The sequence below is a fragment of the Heterodontus francisci genome, chromosome 6 (assembly GCF_036365525.1).
Source record: "Heterodontus francisci isolate sHetFra1 chromosome 6, sHetFra1.hap1, whole genome shotgun sequence".
Taxonomy (NCBI): Eukaryota; Metazoa; Chordata; class Chondrichthyes; order Heterodontiformes; family Heterodontidae; genus Heterodontus; species Heterodontus francisci.
The window spans coordinates 101,108,134-101,128,967 of NC_090376.1; positions in this window are offsets into that span (position 1 = coordinate 101,108,134).

Here is a 20,834-nt window from a genome sequence, read left to right on the forward strand (position 1 = left end):
CTTCTCTGAAATTCTTCCAAAGCATTTACATCCTTCCTTAAATAAGGAGACCAATACTGTACACAGTACTCCAGATGTGGTCGCATCAATGCATTGTATAACTGAAGCATAACATCACTACTTTTGTATTCAATTCCCCTATCAATAAAAGATAATATTCTATTAGCTTTCCCAATGCTGAACCTGCATACCAACCTTTTGCGATTCACGCTCTGGGGCGCCCGGATCCCTCTGTATCTCAGAGCTCTGCAATCTCTCACTATTTAGATAATATGCTTCTTTTTTATTCTTCCTGCCAAAGTGGACAATTTCACATCTTCCCACATTATACTCCATTTGCCAGATCTTTGCCCATTCACTTAACCTAACTCTTTCACTTTGTAGCCTCCTTATGTCCTCTTCACAACTACTGATCATTGTGTTATCAGCAAATGTAGCAACCATACCTTTGGTCCCTTCATCCAAGTCATTTATATAAGTAGTAAAAAAGTGAGGCCCCAGCACTGATCCCTGCAGCACACCACTCATTACATCTTACCAACCAGAAAATGACCCATTTATGCCTGCTCTCTGTTTCCTGTTAGCTAGCCAATCTTCTATCCATGCCAACATATTGCCCCCTACACGTGAGCTTTTATTTTCCACAATAACCTTTGATGTGGCACCTTATCAAATGCCCTCTAGAAATCTTAGTTCATTACATCCACTGTTTCCCCTTTATCCACAGCACATGTTAATTCCTCAAAGAACTCCAATAAATTGGTTAAACATGATTTCCCTTTCATAAAACCATGTTGACTCTGCCTGGTTACCTTGAATTTTTCTGAGTTTCCTGCTCTTACATCTTTACCAATAGCTTCTAACATTTTCCCTATGACAGATGTTAAGCGAACTGGCCTGTAGTTTCCTGCTTTCTGTCTCCCTCCCTTTTTGAATAAAGGAGTTACATTCACTATTTTCCAATCTAATGGAACCCTCCCCAAATCTAGGGAATTTTGGATAATTAAAACCACGCATTAACTAGCCACTTCTTTTAGGATCCTAGGATGATGTCCATCAAGAGCCAGCGACTTGTCAGCCCACAGCTCCAACAATTTGCTCAGTACCAATTCCCTGGTGATTGTAATTTTCTCGAGTTCCTCCATGCCTTCCATTTCCTGATTTATAGCTATTTCTGGGATGTTACTTGTATCCTCTATAGTGAAGACTAATGCAAAATACCTGTTCAATTCATCTGCCATCTCCTTATTTTTCATTATTAATTCCCCAGACTCACCTTCTATAGGACCAACACTCACGTTGTTAACTTTTCTTTTTTAAATATCTATAAACACTCTTACTTTCTGTTTTTATATTTCTAGCTAGCTTTCTCTCATACTCTAATTTTCCCTCCTTATCAAGCTTTTAGTCATTCTTTGCTGTTCTTTATAGTCTATCCAATCTTCTGACTTGCCACCCATCTTTGTTCAATTATATGCTTTTTCTTTAAGTTTGATGCTATCTTTAACTTTTTTAGTTAATCACGGATATTGGCTTCTCCCCTTGGAATTTTTCTTTCTCATAGGAATGTATCTATTCTGTGTATTCTGAAATATCCCCTTAAATGTCTGCCAGTGCATCCTTATTGACCTATCTGTTAACCTACTTTGCCAGTTCACTTCAGCTAGCTCTACTTTCATGCCCTCATAATTGTCCTTATTTAAGTTTAAAATACTAGTCATAGATCCATTATTCTCTCCCACAAACTGAATGTAAACTTCAAACATATTATGATCGCTGCTGCCTAGGGGGACCTTCACTATGAAGTCATTAATTAATCCTATCTTATTGCACAATACCAGGTCTAGTATAGCCTGCTGTCTGGTTGGCTCCAAAATGTGCTGATTAAGGAAATATCCCGAAAACATTCTCTGAACTCCTCATAAACTACCTTTGCCCAGCTGATTTTTCCAGTCGATATGTAGATCAAAATCTCCCATGATTATCACCGTATCTTTCTGACAAGCTGCTATTATTTCTTCCTTTATACTCTGTTATACCATGTAGTTACTGTTAGGGGGCCTGTACATCACTCTCAGGGGTTACTTCTTGCTTTTATCATTTCTCATCTCGACCCACACTGCTTCCACATCCTGGTTTACTGAACTTAGGTAATCCCTTTCTAATGTGCTAATACTATCATTAATAACAGAACCACCCCTCCACATTTTCCTAGCTTCCTGTCCTTCCTAATTTCATGAACCCTTCAATATTCAGGTCCCAATCGATGTCGTCCTGCAATCATGTCTCTGTAATGGCTATCAGACCATACTTATTTATTTCTATTTGCGCTATCAATTCATCTGTTTTGTTTCAAATGCTACACGCATTCAGATACAGAGCCTTTAGTTTTGTCATCTTTGACGGCTAATTTATTCTTATATTTGTACTCTCTGTCCCTTCCTGTCACAGTCTGTTTATCATTTCCCATATTAATACCTTTCTCTCTTGCCTTGTCTCTACTCTTTTATATACCACATCTTTCAAATTTTGATCCCATGCCCCCACTATTTAGTTTTAAACCCTCTCTACTTCCCTAATTATGTGACTTGCTAGAACACCAGCCCTAGCACTGTTCAGCTGTATACCATCCCAACAGTACAACCCCCACTTTCCCCAGTATTGGTGCCAGTGTCCCACGAACCAGAATGGACTTCTACCCCACCAGTTTTTGAGCCATGCATTCATTTCTCTAATCTTATTTGCCCTATGCCAATTTGCACGTGGCTCAAGTAATAATCCAGAGATTATTACCTTTGAGGTTTTGCTTCTTAATTTGGTGCCTAGCTCCTCATACTGACTATGCAGAACCTTCTTCCTTGTCCTGCCTATGTCATTGGTACCTACATGGGCCACAACGACTGGATCCGCCCACTCCCACTGTAAGTTCCTCTCCAGCCCTGAGCAGATGTCCCAAACCCCAGCACTGGGCAGGCAACACAGCCGTCTGGAATCTCGCTCTTGGCTGCAGAGAACAGTGTCAATCCCCCTAACTATACTGTCCCCTACTACCACTACATTCTTTTTTGCTCCCCTCACTTGAATGGCTTCCTGTACCGTTGTGCCATGGTCAGTTCGCTCATCCACCCTGCAGTCCCCACTCTCATCCAAACAAGCTGAAAGAACCTCAAACCTGTTAGACAATCGCAATGTCTGAGGCCCCTGCACTCCTGCCGTCTGGATCCCCTTACCTGCCTCAGCTGCTGGCACACTCTCCTGTCCCTGACCACTGATCAAATCAGAAGATCCTATCCTAAGGGGTGTGACCACCACCTGGTACAAAATGTCCAGGTAACTTTCACCCACTGATGTTTCGCAGTGTCTGCAGCTCGGACTCCAGCTCAATGAGCTTGAGCCGAAGCTCCTTGAGCCACAAACACTTACTGCAGTCATGTTTGCCATGCATCACACTGGCATCAAGGAGCTCCCACATGCTGCAGCTATGACAAATCACCTGTCCTGTCATCTTTAATGTGTTTTAATTAACTACTTAATTATTTTATTCAATTATTTATTTTCCTTTCTTATATATTTATTAACCTTACTACCAGTTCGTGTACTATTTTAAACCTTAGAAATAGAATAGACCTTAACCACTTATTAGATACTCACCAAACAGCTGGCTTCTTCCCTGAACTCCCAACACTCTGTTCAAATTGCACTCTAAATCCTCTCCTCTACTGCTACTTCTCTCCGAATCTCTGAGCTTTTGGCGTGCTTTTTAAATCCTCACCTCTCCCGCTGCTTCTCTTTGAATCTCCAACTTTTTGGTGCTTTTTAAATTCTCTCATTTCCCACATTTGCTAGAGGATTTGAGTACGGGAGTAAAGAGGTCTTGCTGCAATTGTATAAAGCCTTGGTGAGACCGCACCTGGAGTATTGTGTACAATTTTGGTCTCCTTACCTAAGGAAGAATCTACTTGCCATAGAGGGAGTGCAACAAAGGTTCACCAAACTGATTCCTGGGAGGGTGGAATTGTCCAATCAGGAAAGATTGAGGAGACTGGGCCTGTATTCTCTAAAGTTTAGAAGAATGAGAGGTGATCTTATTGAAGCATACAAAATTCTTACAGGGCTGAACAATGTTGATACGAAGGATGTTTCCATGACTGGGAGGGCTGGTGGGGAGGAGTCTGGACCAGGGGACACAATCTCATAATAAGAGGTAGGCCAGTTGGGACTGAGATGAGGAAGAATTCCTTCACTTAGATGGTGGTGAATCTTTCTAATTCTCTACCCAAGAGGGCTGTGGAGGCTCAGTCATTGAGTACATTCAAGACAGAGATTGAAATATTTCTAAATATTAGAGATATCAATGGATATGGGGATAGTGCGGGAAAATGGCATTGAGGTAGAAGATTAGCCATGATCTAGTTGAACGGCGGAGCAGGCTCAAGGGGCTGAATGGGCCGACTCCTTCTCCTATTTCCTATGTTCCTCTGTTGCAGAGCAGAGGCTCAGAGGTAGGCATCACCAGGCACCGGCTGGTGAACCTCGACTAGGAGAGCGACAGTAGCCAATCGTGCCAAGAAGGGCCTATCCATGGGCTAGAGTGTACCAGACTCACCTCAAATATATGCAAATGAGCGAGCAGCAGTGACAGCAAAGATTGCGGCTCTCCAGGATGGGCTGTGACCCATGGACTTCAGTGGACACCCAATATCCATGGGCCTGAAGATGACCGTGGGACTCAACTTTTACATGTCCAACTCTTTCCAGGGATCCAGCGTGGACATGTGCGGGGTCTTCCAGGCAACAGCCCATCACTGCATCAAGGAGGTGACCAATGACTTGTTCAAGAGGGCCGGCGACTATGTGTGGTACCATGACCCCCGCCACCCCCCACCCCACCATGCCCGCTCGCCTTCAGGGATGGATTCTCAGGACAAGGGCTACCCATTGAAGAAATGGCTACTGACCCCTGTGAGGAAGCCTAGCACTGCAGCAGGGGAGCAATACAACATCTGCCATGGGTCCACCTGAGCGACCACTGAGCAGGCCATTGGGCTGCTGAAGATGAGATTCTGGTGCCTCAATCGATCCAGTTGAGCCCAAAGAGGGTCTTGCATATTGTGGTGGTCTGCTATTCTCGCACAATCTAGCATTGCAGAGGGAGGAGGCTTTGCATCAAGCGAACACGATTGATCACCAGTCCTCACCCAATGAGGATGATGTGTAGGAGGCTGCTGAGCAGGCAGCATTGGGTGATGAAACCCTTGCACTGGAGGTGAGGGGCATTGAGAGACCCGCACAGGAAGCTTGGGACAATCACATACTTACCTGGTTCCTGCCGCCATGATGCCCCATGAAGTGAACTCAATAAAGACAATTATTTTAGTTTGTTCAATTTGTTTCTATTGTGCCTACCCATTATTTTTTTCATGTTTGTGCTTGTGGTTGTTCTGTTTTCAGTCTATTAACACCCTATCTGTACTAATGCTTTGTCTTTCAGCACACCATTAACATATTGTTTGCCTTTGCTCCATGACCTTCTGGCCAGTTATTCTGTGACCTTGGCCTATCAATACCTTCTCTTTTGTTATCTCTTGCCCCACCCCCGCTTTACCTGCTTAAGATCTTTTACATTTCTTATATCTGCCAGTTCTGAAGAAGGGTCACTGATCTGAAACGTGAACTCTGCTTCTCTCTCCACAGGTGCTTCCAGACCTGCTGAATTTTTCCAGCACTTTCTCTTTTTATTTCAATAAAGACATACCTCCCTGCATTTCGCCTGTCACCTCCTTCCTATAGCACATCAGTGCCAAGCGCCAAGGCTCACAGAGCTGAAAAGGTGTACAAATCGTGGTCAGGCCCTACCCTGGCAGCCCACTGAGGGAGCAAAGGTGAAGGTGGCATCTGACAGGGCAGCAAGGAAAGCATGAGAGATTCTCAACAATGAAATTGACCTCCATTTATTTAAACTTTTGCAACACTTAATAACAAGACCAAGTTCTATACACCCATGATACTCCAAGTGCATTTAGGTTCTGTTCTTCACGTGCTTCCGTGTGCTCTTACAAGCTGCTTTCCTGTGCTGACAGCTGAGGTGGAAGAAGACTGCCGACCATGCTGCCCCATCGCATTGCATAACCTTGGCGGGCGTCCTCTGGCTGCCTGAGGCCTGGAGGGCCCCAGTTGGCTGAGGGGTTCCTGCACTAGTTGTCAAAGCTACTGGAGGTGGGGTGGAGGAGCTGAGCAGCCAGTGCCCACACTCGGAGTGCCCTGAGGGAAGCCACCAGATATGGAGGGCAGCCTCTCCTCCTCTCTTCCAAAGCTCACTTGAACCTCCCAGCCAACCAGAGAAGGAAAAGGAGCAGGTGAAGAGTCCAGGTGCTTCGTCCCCCTCTCGCCTTGCTACTACTGCATTGAGCACATGGACAATGTAAGTGTATGCAGGTCTGCGCGCATTTCCAGGATCTGGCTCTCCAAGAGGGTCATCAACCTCCCGATGAGGGAAGCTATACATTCACAAGCCTGAGACATGGCAGCACTCATGGCATGGATGGACTCCTCCATTTTGCACTCATGGCTGCAAGTCTGCCAAATATTCTGTTACATCTCACTACAACTCCAGCATGTTCTGTGCTGCCAACCCCATAGGCTTGTCATCAGCCTGGGACTCAGGCCTCCCACAGTCCTCTGACTGTCAGTGGCCTCATCTGCCACAGCCTCCATCACTGCTTGAATGCATGTTTAGTGTTTTTACCAGCTTGTGACCCAGAGTCTGAGTCCAAGCGCATACCCATCAACGTGACAGTCTGCGCTGGTGGAGGGTGAAGGGAAAAGATGGGATGGTGCACCCTCTGAGGCTTCTTTTTCCTCGTCTTTAGAGGACAACAAGATTCTACTGGGGCCAGCAGAGGAGCATCCCTCTGAGGTGCCACACAAACATTTACAGGTTATGATGCATAGATCTGCCCATGCCAACCATATGTGATGTGGATCTCTAGAAGGCAGTGATGGACACATGAGCACAATACCTCCTCACTCAGATGGACACTCCAGTCACTCCATCTGCTATTGAATGGCCACCCCAGGAGCCCACTAGTTCCAAGGCCTCCTCCTCTGCTGACATCAGTTTGTGAATGTCTGGGATCCACCTGCAGTCTGTGCCCTTTCCCTGGTGTTGTGGGCCTTTTTCTCCTGTGAGCAGAAAGACGCATGCAGCCAGCCATTGCAGAAGACCAGCAGGGCACATGCTGGTCACAGGCCTTTGGCCCCTGATGGAGGCTCCTGAATGTCTCCTTCTCGCATCATCACTCAAGGGGCATGCTGGTGTAAGCTAAGGCAGAAGTCTGGTTGTCTCGGATATGCAGCCCCCATGCATCTGATAGGATTTACTGCTGCCTCAGTCCCTTTGCAGCCACTCCCTCCCCATGTCGTGCTCAGTCCCACCTTGACACATGCAAGTCCCAAAGAAGAGAGCAGTGTGAAGGACTCACCTTGGCAGAGTAAAGAAGTTCATTGACCCTCTTGCGGCATGGGATCCAGTTTCGGCGGGTGACCCCACGGCTGCTGACCTCCTCTGCAATTTACATCAAGGCTTGCTCGGTCAGGTGAGAGGCTGTCTTTCTGTCATCCCTTAGGAAGAGGACCTTTCTTCCCCTACAGCGTGGAGGAGAATCTGCAGGGAGCCATTGCTGAACTGTGGGGCTACCAGGTGTCTTCCCCCAGATATTGTCCAAGTTGGTTCCAGCCAGCTCCTAGCATTATGAGACCTTGGCCTGAATAGCAGCAGCATAAGGTCTCCAGAGGGAGCTGGGTCACAGTGGGTCAGCAGCACACCAGCACAAAGGTAGAAAGGCAAAGCAGCAGCAAATTCACCAAGTGATACAGCAGTACAAGTAGATCTGGCACTGCTTAAACATGGCGGCAGCACCTGTGCTCCTGTCAGTTGATGGCACCATTGATGCCTCGTTACCATCCCATATCCTCCAATAGGATGGGCCCCGCATCTCATGAATTCAAATTGACTGGCCACCACATGAATGCAGTTGGCCAGCCACAGGCATCATGTGTGGCGACGGCACCCGCTTTCGGTTCCGTTGCCAGGATCTGTGAAGGACTGACAAAATTCATACCATTATGTGCATTATTCACCCATATGGACTGTGGTTAGGTCCAATGAGACAACCAATTTTTATCTCATCCATAGCCAGTTGGATTCCGTTTAGCTCAATAAGGGAATTTCTTTAACAGCAGAGCAGCTGGTAAATGAAAGAACACAAATCTGAGACTTTAAACTCCATAAACCATTTAAAACACAATTTTACTTCAAATTTAGGGCCTCTAAATGATGTTCAGAAACACGAGTGCTTCCATTAGGGACAGGGAGTAATTAGTTGTCGTGACTGTGCTCCTTTTAATGAAACTGCCATTTCCCACAGTAACATAGGTGAAAGACTTTCAATCTTCTTCATTGCTGAGGGAAGTTAGCGTGACTGTTTTAGATATCATCTGAGGAGCTGTAATGCTCAGTTATTTCTTGTAGTCTTACCCCTACTGCTCCAGTGTGACAATTCAATTTCCCATGACAACTGTCCTCAGTTTCTGAAGTGAAACTGACATTCTACCACCAATTAGTGCTGAATTATGAGTCCCATAACTTTTCTTGTAATTGCTGAGCCACTTACTTGGGAAATCCATTTAATTAGAATGGAAGTTGTTTGTAGGTATAGGGGTTGGGTTTACTCTAAATCAAGAACGTTTTCTGGAGCTGTCTATATTGCAATACCTCTATCTCCTTAATTGTATAACATGGATTCAGCAAAAATGAGCCGATCAGTTTAGCCGGTGTTTTAAATCCAACCTGAGACAGAGAACTACGCGAGAAAAATAATAAGTTTCTTACCAATAGCAACAAAAGGAAAAGTTAAGAAATGACCACCCAGGCTCTCCAGCTAAAAAAAGACTATTTTTTCTCATTCCAATATTTCAAAGAACCTTAAGTCATTAGTCAGCATTACTTGGGGTGCTAAAATGTGATCTGATCAAAACCTGCATCACATTTCATACATAATTATTTGGGCATAATACTGACAAGTTACCTTCTATAATTGCAGATGTCTTTTTGTCAAGTTATGGTCCAAAGATCTGCAGCAAGTTCATACGCTTCACATGTTTGATTAGTTAGTTCAGAATAATACTATTAAACCTCCATTTAAATCATTTAATGTCTGTGAATTAAGTCCCCTAAACTAACTCTTTGCTTAAGGAGTTTATATGAATTCCCTGTAGTCCCATCAACCCCATTGATCTCAGATAACCTATCCAACCAGACTGAATCTAAACACTCCATCATTTTAAAAAAACTTAATCATGACTTCTCTCTACCTATGCCCCAGATTTTGTAGTCAGTGGCAAAGCAACAGCTTTGGGCGGCACAGTGGCGCAGTGGTTAGCACCGCAGCCTCACAGCTCCAGGGACCCGGGTTCGATTCTGGGCACTGCCTGTGCGGAGTTTGCAAGTTCTCCCTGTGTCTGCGTGGGTTTCCTCCGGGTGCTCCGGTTTCCTCCCACATGCCAAAGACTTGCAGGTTGATAGGTTAATTGGCCATTATAAATTGCCCCTAGTATAGGTAGGTGGTAGGGAAATATATAGGGACAGGTGGGGATGTGATAGGAATATGGGATTAGTGTAGGATTGGTATAAATGGGTGGTTGATGGTCGGCACAGACTCGGTGGGCCGAAGGGCCTGTTTCAGTGCTGTATCTCTAAACTAAACAGCACTCTTCATTAACCTCAAAAAAAGCTGCCCACAAAGATCTAGCAATCTCCGTTGCCTGGACTTCCCCTTTTTTGACAGCAGTTTGAATCTGACCAAAGTCAAGGGAATCTCCTGTTCCGCAGCAGCTGTGATGCCCGCAAGCAGGAGAAGCAGCCAATCAGATTAAAGTATTCTCCTAGACAGCAAACAAGAAAGTTAAAAGACCTGATTATCATTCACTTTTAATTTCAAATTTCAAATAGCAAAATAAAAGATTATAATTGGATTAAGATAGAAACTAAAATAAAGATAAACAAACTTTAAAGAATTATTAAAATGTGTAGAATGTTTTTTATCATAGTGGAGAAGTTTGGCAATCCACAAATGTAAACTTATCTTTTCAAGACCAGTGAGGGTATTTAGAACTAATTATGAAATTAGCACCCCGTTAAAAATGCAATTACACCTAATTCAACAGGCTGTAATTTTCTGACGAGTTTTTTATAGTGAGACTAACAGCATAAGAGTGGAAGTTCTTTAATTCATCGGGTTGAATTTTATGGGCCCCCCCGAGATGGATTTGGAGGTGGGAGGGTCCCACAGAAGTGCAACAGAAGGCAGGGTGTGGAGGGCTCATTGCCTCCCTGTCACAATGCAATTTTGTTGAGGACGGGATAGGCTGAAGACGGACTCCTCGCTCAGAGGCCAATTGGGGCCCGATTAACAGCCACTTAAGGGCCTCTTCCTGCCGCCACTGGGATTTAACCAGTGGTGGGGAGGCCTCCACCACGTGGGAAGGTCGCCCAGTAAAACAAGGTGACCTCGTTGCAGGCTTGCAGGCTGAGGTCCTACTCCATGGACAATCTGTGGCCCACGGATGGCTCCCACCAGGGAAACCTGGACCCGATCTCCCTGCACTAAATGCTTAACCTTCCACCTCTTGCCAGGGCCTTCTGGTCTGGCCCCAGCGACCCCACCTCACTCATCTCGGATCCTGGCTCCAGCACTGGGTCTGGGTCCCAAGGCCTCTGCAGTACTGACAGTGGCCACCACTCCCAATGGCACTGATGATACTCTTGAGCTACTGGCCCTGTGATTGGCCGGCAGCACTTGGAGGTGGGAATCCCATCTTTAAAGTAACTGGGATTCCAGCACTGGGCTATTAATTGGCCTGGCGCCATAGAATTGCTCCAGGGGATTTCAACTGGCTGAGGTGGGATTCCCCATGCCTTTTCTGCCCATCCAGGAGCCCCACCGTGGGCACAAAATTAAGCCCATAGATTTCCCATTGATAGCAGTTTGGATGTACCTTCAATAACACAACCTCTGGAGAAGTGTAGAATCTGTCATGCTAGGCCCCCACCTGCCAAGAATGAGGCAGATTAATTTTGTAATGAACATTGATTTTAAACTGTTACTGGAGTGAAGAAAGGACTTGTTAGCCAGATCAGCCATGGCTGGAAAAACATTTGCATATTAACAGACAGCATTTGGAAGGACAAAGCAGCCATTTCCTGACATATTCAACCCACAATGGACTTTTGATCACCAGACATTGAAGGTGGGGGAGCTCGTATTCCAGGTTGACTGTTAAGATGGCTGAATACACAAATGGACATGATCAAATCAGCTAGTCACATGACTAACGTGCTGGGCAACCTGAGTTTTTTGAATTTTTACAAACAGTTTGAAATGAGAGTGTCTGTTTGCTCCTAGACTGAGAAGATCTCTCTCCTGTCTGCTCCCATCTCTTTCTCACAAGCTTCTGAATCCATTGAAGACACATGAACCCCAAGAGAGAAAAGTCTCCTACAGTGAGCAAGGTTTAAGAAGAATACTGGGCCCCAATGAAAAGCAAGATCTACCTACAATCAAGGACTCAGCAGTGAACTTGAAGAACCATAACAAAACTCTTCAGCTATTGCCTCAAACTTTTCCACTTTATTTTTCTTCCGCTCTTTTCTGTCTCTATTTGCATGTATGTATCGCGTATGCATGCTAGCGTGGGTGCATTGTGTATCCGTAGGCACTAACCAAATTAGAGTTTAAGTTTAATAAATTTCAACTTTTCTTCTTTAAACCTAACAAAGCCTGTTTGCTGGTTTCTTTGCCTTATAATTGAAAAGCGGTGAACAAGGATTCACCAAGGAGGAGCTAAAACAGTGTTTTTAAAATTAAACCCTGTTACATAAGACCAGGTGAAGGCCGAGAGAGACCCCTAGACACCCTTCTCATCTGGTCCTAACAAACCACTGACAGCAACTTCTTGATTTCTGTGTTATACTGCGCATGTGTGGACTTCCGAAGCTGCTGTCAGCTTCGGTGGAGTAATGACGGCAATTGCTGACTGTTTTGCTCCAAAATCCGGCCAGTTTTCTGAAAAGTGAAGAGCTCAATTCTTGGAACCTACCTGGGTAACTAAAAGCCCTATGGCTAAATATGTACCAGTTAGCCATCTTCTCGACAGCCTCAATTTCTTTCACCGCATGCGAGGATCTAAACTGTAGTCCAACTGCAGACATTACAGGTTGTCCTGCAATGATCTGTGTTGGGGACTCAACTATTCACTGCATTTAGTAACAACTCAGATGATTGGTTAGAAAGCCACATGTTCAAATTTCCCAATGACCCAAAGATCGGCTGTTCTGTAAGGAGCCTATATGGAAGCATAGAATTCCAAAGGAAGATTCATAGATTAAGTAAATGGGAGTAACCGTGGCAAATGGATTTCAATGTAGGCAACTGTGAGGTCTTCCACTTTGGACCTAAAAAAGGATCGAACAGGGTACTTTCTAAATGGTAAACAGCTAAATAACAGTGGAGTTTCAAAGAGACTTGGTAGTCCGGGTACATCAATTATTAAAACATCATGAACAGATACAGAGGTTAATGAAATGCTGGTTGTCATATTTCAGGCTGAGGAATCACTTGAAGTCACAGATTTAACTTTAACAAAGATTTAACAAGCTTTATTAAACACATCTGTTCACTACAGCAGCATTGCCAATCTGACTTTACAACAACCCCCAGGTCAGAAGCTTTCCCCAAAACACTGAGTTCCTTTCACTTCAAAATACCATATAGTCTCTAATACTCAAGCCCACACATATAATCATGACATTGGCCTTTTATCTAGAGTGCTGGATTACAAGGAGGTGTGGGGGTGGGTGAGTGTAGCTATACAAAGCTCTGGTTAGACCACACCTGGAGTACTGTGAGCAGTTCTGAGTACCACACCTTAGGAAGAATATATTGGCATTGGAGGGAGTTCAGTATGCATTACCAGAATGATGAGGAAAGATTACACAAACTAGGTTTATATTTCCTGGAATTTAGAAGGTTAAGGAATGATTTGATCAAAGTTTTCAAGATATTAAGGGGATGATAGGATAGATAGAAAGAAACAATTTCCACTGGTTGGAAAGTTTTGGACAAAGGAGCATAGTCTAAAAAATAGAGCCAGATCTTTCAGGAGTGAAATTAGGAAATACTTCTAGAGAGTGGTAAAAGTTTGGAACTCTGTTCCACAAAGGGAAATCGATGCCAGATCAATTGTTAATTTTAAATCTGAGATTGTAAAGTTTTTGTTATCCAAATGTTTTAAGGGATATGGGACAAAGGCAGATATATGCGGTTAGGCCAGAGATTAGCTATGATCCCATTGAATGGTAGAACAGGCTTGAGGGGCTAAATGGCCAAATCCTGTTTGAATGTTTCCATGTTCCATTAAAGCCTAATATAATGTAATTATTTTATTTATACAGAACAATTCTCACGATACACCTTAAAACTTCCTATAGCCACTTCACACTACTTATGCACTTTTAACAAATTCTCAGCTATTTCCCCCAGATCTCTCTCGTAGTCTGTACTGTATAATAATTAACTTTGCTTGGCATAAACATGCTTGGAGCTTTTTGGCCCCAGGTGCATGGCATTGCACTTGTCTACATTGAAGAACCTCATCAGGTAAATCGGGCTCTCGGTGAACCTGTTCGCTTACATCTGCATCGTCTTCGTCAGAAAGTGGATCGCGACCCTGGCGAGCAGGCCAGCCCACAGCCTGCACGGCCTCCTCGATATCAGCGTCCCCCAGTGTACCACTTGTTGATGAAGACGATGCAGATGGAAGGGAACAGGTTCACCGAGAGCCCGATTTACCCAATGAGGTCCTTTCTTAAGTGCATTACTACTAACCAATTAATGAAGGTACCTCACCAGCATTCAGATCACTAGAGGACAATGGTGGGACCTGATGAAATGTTTTATTACCTCCACCCCCTCCCCCCTGCACCCCCTTCCCAGCTCCCCCTCGCGCCCCCCTCCCAGCTCATCCCCCTCGCATCCCCTCCCCCCACCCCCTCGAACCCGCTTCCCAGCTCCCCCCTCGCACCATCTTCCCCTCACACCCCCTTCCCCTGCACCCCCTCCCCTACCCCCGCAGCCCCCTTCCCAGCTCCCCCTCGCACTCCCTTCCCTCCACCCCTTCCCACTGCACCCACCCCCCTCGCACCCCCTCTGCCCTCCGCACCCCCTTCCCCCAACCTCCTCCCACCGGCATCCACCTATCCCTGAGCAGGGGCCCTAACAACCCCACTGCCTTGTGGGCATCTCGGGAGAGACCAAGGCTAAGGGAGTAAACCCTAACAGAAAATCCAGAGCAGAACTCCGAAGGCGGTCATGTGTCACCTTTGGCATGTTTCCGGCAGTTCCTGCAGCCATGCTGGTGCCAAACGTTGTGCTCTGCACTCCTTTGGATCCCACCAGGAAGGCCGAGAGAGCAGTTTTGATGCTTGGGCAACTCACAACCTCCATACATCCGCCCAGGCATGCGCCATGAAGAGGTCACTCCATAGTCGCCTCACACCGACCAAAACAACACGGAAGGCAGCAGTTACGGGTTATAAGTCCAGCTCAATTGGCATAGAGATTGGGCGCCACCGGTTGCCTTTGTCAGTGGGAGAGGTCATCGCATCTCACTGGACAGCTACCGCCCACCTCAAACCGGGCAGCCCCCAGACAGGAAGGTTCTGTCCCGCCACAGTCCACCTGCTTCAATGGGTGTTTGGAACTCTGGGTCATTGCCCGAAAAGTGGACTGCAACACTGCACCAAACAGCACGATAAAAAAAGGAAAGAAGGCACCAGCCCTTCGTTTTGCAAGCTGCAATGTCAGAACTATGTGTCCTGGCCTGTCGGATGACCTTACACAAATCAATGATTCTCGGAAGACCGCCATCATTAACAACGAGCTCAGTAGACTCAATGTGGACATTGCAGCACTTCAGGAGACACGCCTCCCTGCGAGCGGATCTCTAAGAGAGCAAGACAACACCTTCTTCTGGCAGGGTAAGGATCCTGAAGAACCAAGGCAGCATGGAGTGGGCTTCGCCATCAGAAACTCTTTGCTCAGCATGACAGAGCCACCCTCAAATGGTTCGGAATGCAGACTGTCCATCCGACTGCTCACCGCCTCTGGTCCAGTACACCTACTCAGCATCTATGCTCCAACACTCTACTGCCCACCTGAAGCTAAAGACCGGTTCTACGAGGAACTCCATAATATCATTAGTAGCATCCCCCAATACCGAACATCTGTTCCTGCTGGGAGACTTTAATGCCAGGGTTGGGGCCGACCATGACTCATGGCCCTCCTGCCTTGGGTGCTATGGCGTTGGAAGGATGAATGAGAATGGTCAGAGACTGCTTGAGTTGTGTACCTATCATAACCTCTGCATCAGCAACTCATTCTTTCGTTCTAAACCCTGTCACCAGGTTTCTTGGAGGCACCCAAGATCATGTCATTGACACCAGCTGGACCTCATCGTCACAAGGCGAGCCTCTTTAAACAGCATTCAAATCACACGCAGCTTCCACAGTGCAGACTGCGACACCGGCCACTCCCTAGTGTGCAGCAAGGTCAGACTCAAACCAAAGAAGCTGCATCACTCCAAGCAGAAGGGCCGCCCGCGCATCAGCACGAGCAGAATTTTTTATCCGTAGCTGTTACATATGTTTCTTAATTCACTTGAAAAAGCCCTTCAAAACACTCCTACAGGGGATGCAGAGACCAGGTGGGCCCACATCAGAGGCGCCATCTATGACTCAGCAATGACCACCTATGGCAAACGTGTGAAGCAGAATGCAGACTGGTTTCAATCTCAGTTTGAAAAGCTGGAACCTGTCATAGCCACTAAGCGCATTGCACTGCTGAACTGCAAGAAAACCCCCAGCGAGTTAATATCCGTAGCACTTAAAGCAGCCAGAAGCGCTGCACAAAGAACAGCCAGGCGCTGCGCAAATGACTACTGGCAACACCTATGCAGTCATATTCAGCTGGCCTCTGACACCGGAAACATCAGAGGAATGTATGATGGCATTAAGAGAGCTTTTGGGCCAACCATCAAGAAAATTGCCCCCCTCAAATCTAAATCAAGGGACACAATCACTGACCAATGCAAGCAAATGGACCGCTGGGTGGAACACTACCTAGAACTGTACTCCAGGAAAATGTTGTCACTGAGATCGCCCTCAATGCAGCCCAGTCTCTGCCAGTCATGGATAAGCTGGACGTACAGCCAACAAAATCAGAACTCAGTGATGCCATTGATTCTCTAGCCAACGGAAAAGCCCCTGGAAAGTAAGGCATTACCCCTGAAATAATCAAGAGTGCCAAGCCTGCTATACTTTCAGCACTCTACGAACTGCTTTGGATGAGAGAGCAGTACCACAGGACATGCGTGATGCCAATATCATCACCCTCTATAAGAATAAGGGTGACCGCGGTGACTGCAACAACTACCGTGGAATCTCCCTGCTCAGCATAGTGGGGAAAGTCTTCACTCGAGTCACTTTAAACAGGCTCCAGAAGCATGCTGAGCATGTGGCACAGTGTGGCTTTCGAGCAGAGAGATCCACCATTGACATGCTGTTCTCCCTTTGCCAGCTACAGGAGAAATGCCACGAACAACAGATGCCCCTCTACGTTGCTTTCATTGATCTCACCAAAGCCTTTGACCTCGTCAGCAGACGTGGTCTCTTCAGACTACTAGAAAAGATCGGATGTCCACCAAAGCTACTCAGTATCATCACCTCATTCCATGACAATATGAAAGGCACAATTCAGCATAGCGGCACCTCATCAAACCCCTTTCCTATCCTGAGTGGCGTGAAACAGGGCTGTGTTTTCGCACCTACACTGTTTGGGATCTTCTTCTCCCTGCTGCTCTCACATGCATTCAAGTCTTCGGAAGAAGGAATTTTCCTCCACACAAGATCAGATGGCAGGTTGTTCAACCTTGCCCGTCTTAGAGCGAAGACCAAAGTACGGAAAGTCCTCATCAGGGAACTCCTCTTTGCTGACGATGCTGCATTAACATCTCACACTGAAGAGTGTCTGCAGAGACGCATTGCCAGGATTGCAGCTGCCTGCAACGAATTTGGCCTAACCATCAACCTCAAGAAAATGAACATCATGGGACAGGACGTCAGAAATGCTCCATCCATCAATATCGGCGACCACACTCTGGAAGTGGTTCAAGAGTTCACCTAACTGGGCTCAACTATCACCAGTAACCTGTCTCTCGATGCGGAAATCAACAAGCGCATGGAAAAGGCTTCCACTGCCATGTCCAGACTGGCCAAGAGAGTGTGGGAAAATGGCGCACTGACACGGAACACAAAAGTCCGAGTGTATCAAGCCTGTGTTCTCAGTACCTTGCTCTCTGGCCGCGAGGCCTGGACAATGTATGTCAGCCAAGAGCGACGTCTCAATTCATTCCATCTTCGCTGCCTCCGGAGAATCCTTGGCATCAGGTGGCAGGACTGTATCTGCAACACAGAAGTCCTCGAGGCGGCCAACATCCCCAGCACGTACACCCTACTGAGTCAGCGGCGCTTGAGATGGCTTGGCCATGTGAGCCACATGGAAGATGGCAGGATCCCCAAGGACACACTGTACAGCGAGCTCGTCACTGGTATCAGACCCACCGGCCGTCCATGTCTCCGCTTTAAAGATGTCAGCAAACGCGACATGAAGTCCTGTGACATTGATCACAAGTCGTGGGAGTCAGTTGCCAGCGATTGCCAGAGCTGGCGGGCGGCCATAAAGGCGGGGCTAAAGTGTGGCGAGTCGAAGAGACTTAGCAGTTGGCAGGAAAAAAGACAGAAGCGCAAGGGGAGAGCCAACTGTGTAACAGCCCCGACAACCAATTTTATCTGCAGCAACTGTGGAAGAGTCTGTCAATCTAGAATTGGCCTTTATAGCCACTCCAGGCGCTGCTTCACAAACCACTGACCACCTCCAGGCACTTACCCATTGTCTCTCGAGACAAGGAGGCCAAAGAAGAAGATATTGAAGGACTTCTGCTCCATATGAGCCTATTTTCCCCACCTTTTCTATGTTGGCCCCCAATCTATTCATTTGGTCCAAGCTATCCCATTGCTTATTTTTGAGTCATTTGAAAATCTACAAATTATTTCACTGATGTTTCATCTGAATCATTAATGAAAATGAGTGAAAATGATAACAGCAATAATTCCAACACATAGCCTATGGGACTTAACTTGTGGTCAGTCCCTATTCAGACTCACTCCCATCAATATCAATCCTTGGCATGCATTGTTACTGGTTCCTGATCCATTGTGTAAGAGCATCTCACAGCACAGCAAAAGGTCATTCCGCCATCATTCTTTGAATGTGCTAATCAATTAGTCCTGCTTCCCCTCTCTTTCCCCATAGATCTGCAAATTTTTCTTTCTCAAATATATATCAATTCCCTTTTGACAATTGCTATCGAATCTCCTTCCATTATCCTTTCAAGCAATGCATTCTGGATCATAACAAAATTCTGTGTAAAAACAAAATTTAATCAATTATCTCAAATCTGTGACTTTTGGTTATCCACCGCCCACCAGTGGAAACAGTTTCTACTTATTTATGCTGTCAAAACCCTCCATAATTTTGAACACATCTATTAAATCTCCCCTTTACGTTCTCTGTTTTACAGAGAACAATTCAGCTTCTCTAGTCTCTTCACATAACTGAAGTCCCTCATCTCTGACATAATTCCGGTAAATCTCCTTTGCATCCTCTCCAAGGCAGATGATATCTGTACTAGATTCCAATATGATTTAATCATTGCCAGGAGCCTTTTTTTGTGGCTCTCTGTCAAATGTTTTATGGAAGTCTGAGTGTACAATGTGAACAGCACTGCCATTATCTGCTATTGTGGTCGCTTCAATAAAGGCATCCATTGCTTGCAAATTTTCTTTATCGAGACAGCATCAGAAGATTGCAGTTGAATGACATTTCTTATTAATATGATCACACTGCTACTCTTAGTTTGACAAATAGATAAGCATTTCTTCAACTCCATTCTGAGCTTTTGTAGTTTATTGTGGACAAGGTGTTTTTTATGAACCAAGCTTTTATTCTATTTCATGTTGCTTGTTTTGACGGAATGTGATCTCTTAGCTGGGCTACATTTCATGCAGATTCAATATTTTATATTTGGGATAAAAGTTGCCCTACTATTATATCCTAATAATAATATAATCAATAATATAAACAGAAAATGCTGGAAATACTCAGTAGCTCAGGCAGAATCTGTGCAGATAGAATCTGAATTATTGTTTTATATTGATGACCTTTCATCAGAACTGAAAAATGCTAGAGATGTAACAAGTTTTCAGCAAATACAGATGCAGGGAAAGAGGTGGGGAAGGAAAGAACAAAATGGAAGGTCTCTGCTGGGTGAAAGGCAGGAGAGATTAAAAGACAAAGTGAATGATGGTAATGGGAAAACTAAAAAAACAAAATACGGGTCTGGAGGTGGTGTCAGTGGGAATAGCAGAATCATTATCAGTACCTGGGGCTGAATTTTTAGACTTGTCGAGGACACAGTCAGATGCAGAGGGGACCTGAAATTACCAGCGTGGCCATGTTCACCTGGGAGGGGGGAGGGCAGGGTCGCAATCCCACCCACTACCCCCATTAAAGCCAATTAAGGTATGTGGAGAGTTCATTAAGAGCTCGTTAACAGGGGGAGTTGAGAGTTTCATGGGGGCACATGGGCTGCACACACTATCTGGGGAAGACCAGATGAAAGGACATGGGTACAGAGTGGGAAACCAGTCATGGTCGCCTCAGTGAGATACCCCGGAGCCATGAAAGTTTCAACAGCGCAGAGGGGTACTCGGCCATGGAAGACAGTGGCGATGAGGAGCAACATCCACCGCAAAGCCCCAGGCATCAGGAAGGCAAAGGTGGTGGATGAGGGACATGAAGGAGATGGAGGCCATACCCTCAGCATAGGACCTACTGCCGAAGAAAGAGCTATCTGGAGATGACTGAGACCCACTGCTGCAGGAGACTACAACTCTCCAGATAGATGGTCACAGACAACTGTGCCTTCTACACCAAGGATTTTGAACCTCACAGCACTGGTCGCTGTGCTCTGCCATTAGCCCTCAAGCTAACTGTAGCCTTGAACTTCTTCGCTTTTGGCTCCTTCCAAAGATCAGCTGAAAATCTTGGTGGCATTTCGTAAATGGCTGCACACCACTGCATCTTACAGGTCAATGATGCCCTATTTCCCAGAACTGGACAATACATTGAATTCATGACAGATGGGGCCTCGAAGGCACAGAGGGCAGTGAGTTTTGCCGCCATCGCTGGAATTCCCCATGTGCAGGGCATCATCGATTGCACCCATGTGGCCATCAAGGTACCCAGTCAGATTCATCAACCGAAAGGGCTTCCACTCCCACAACGTTCAGCTGATCTGTGACCACAACAAAAGCTTCCTGTATGTGTGCGCTCACTTTCCTGGCAGCTACCATGACTCTTTCATCCTCCACCAGACCAATTTGTCACAAATCTCCACTCCAACCCTCAAAGTCCACGGATGGATTTAGGGGACAAGGGATATCCTTAGAACAGATGGTTACTGACCCCTCTATGAGAGCCTGAGGCAGAGTCACAGGTAAAACAGCTGCAGCCATCTGCTCACAAGGACCACAAATGAGTAGGCAATCGGGCTTCTCAAGATATGGTTCCAATGCCTGGAGTGGTCAGGTGCTACCCTGC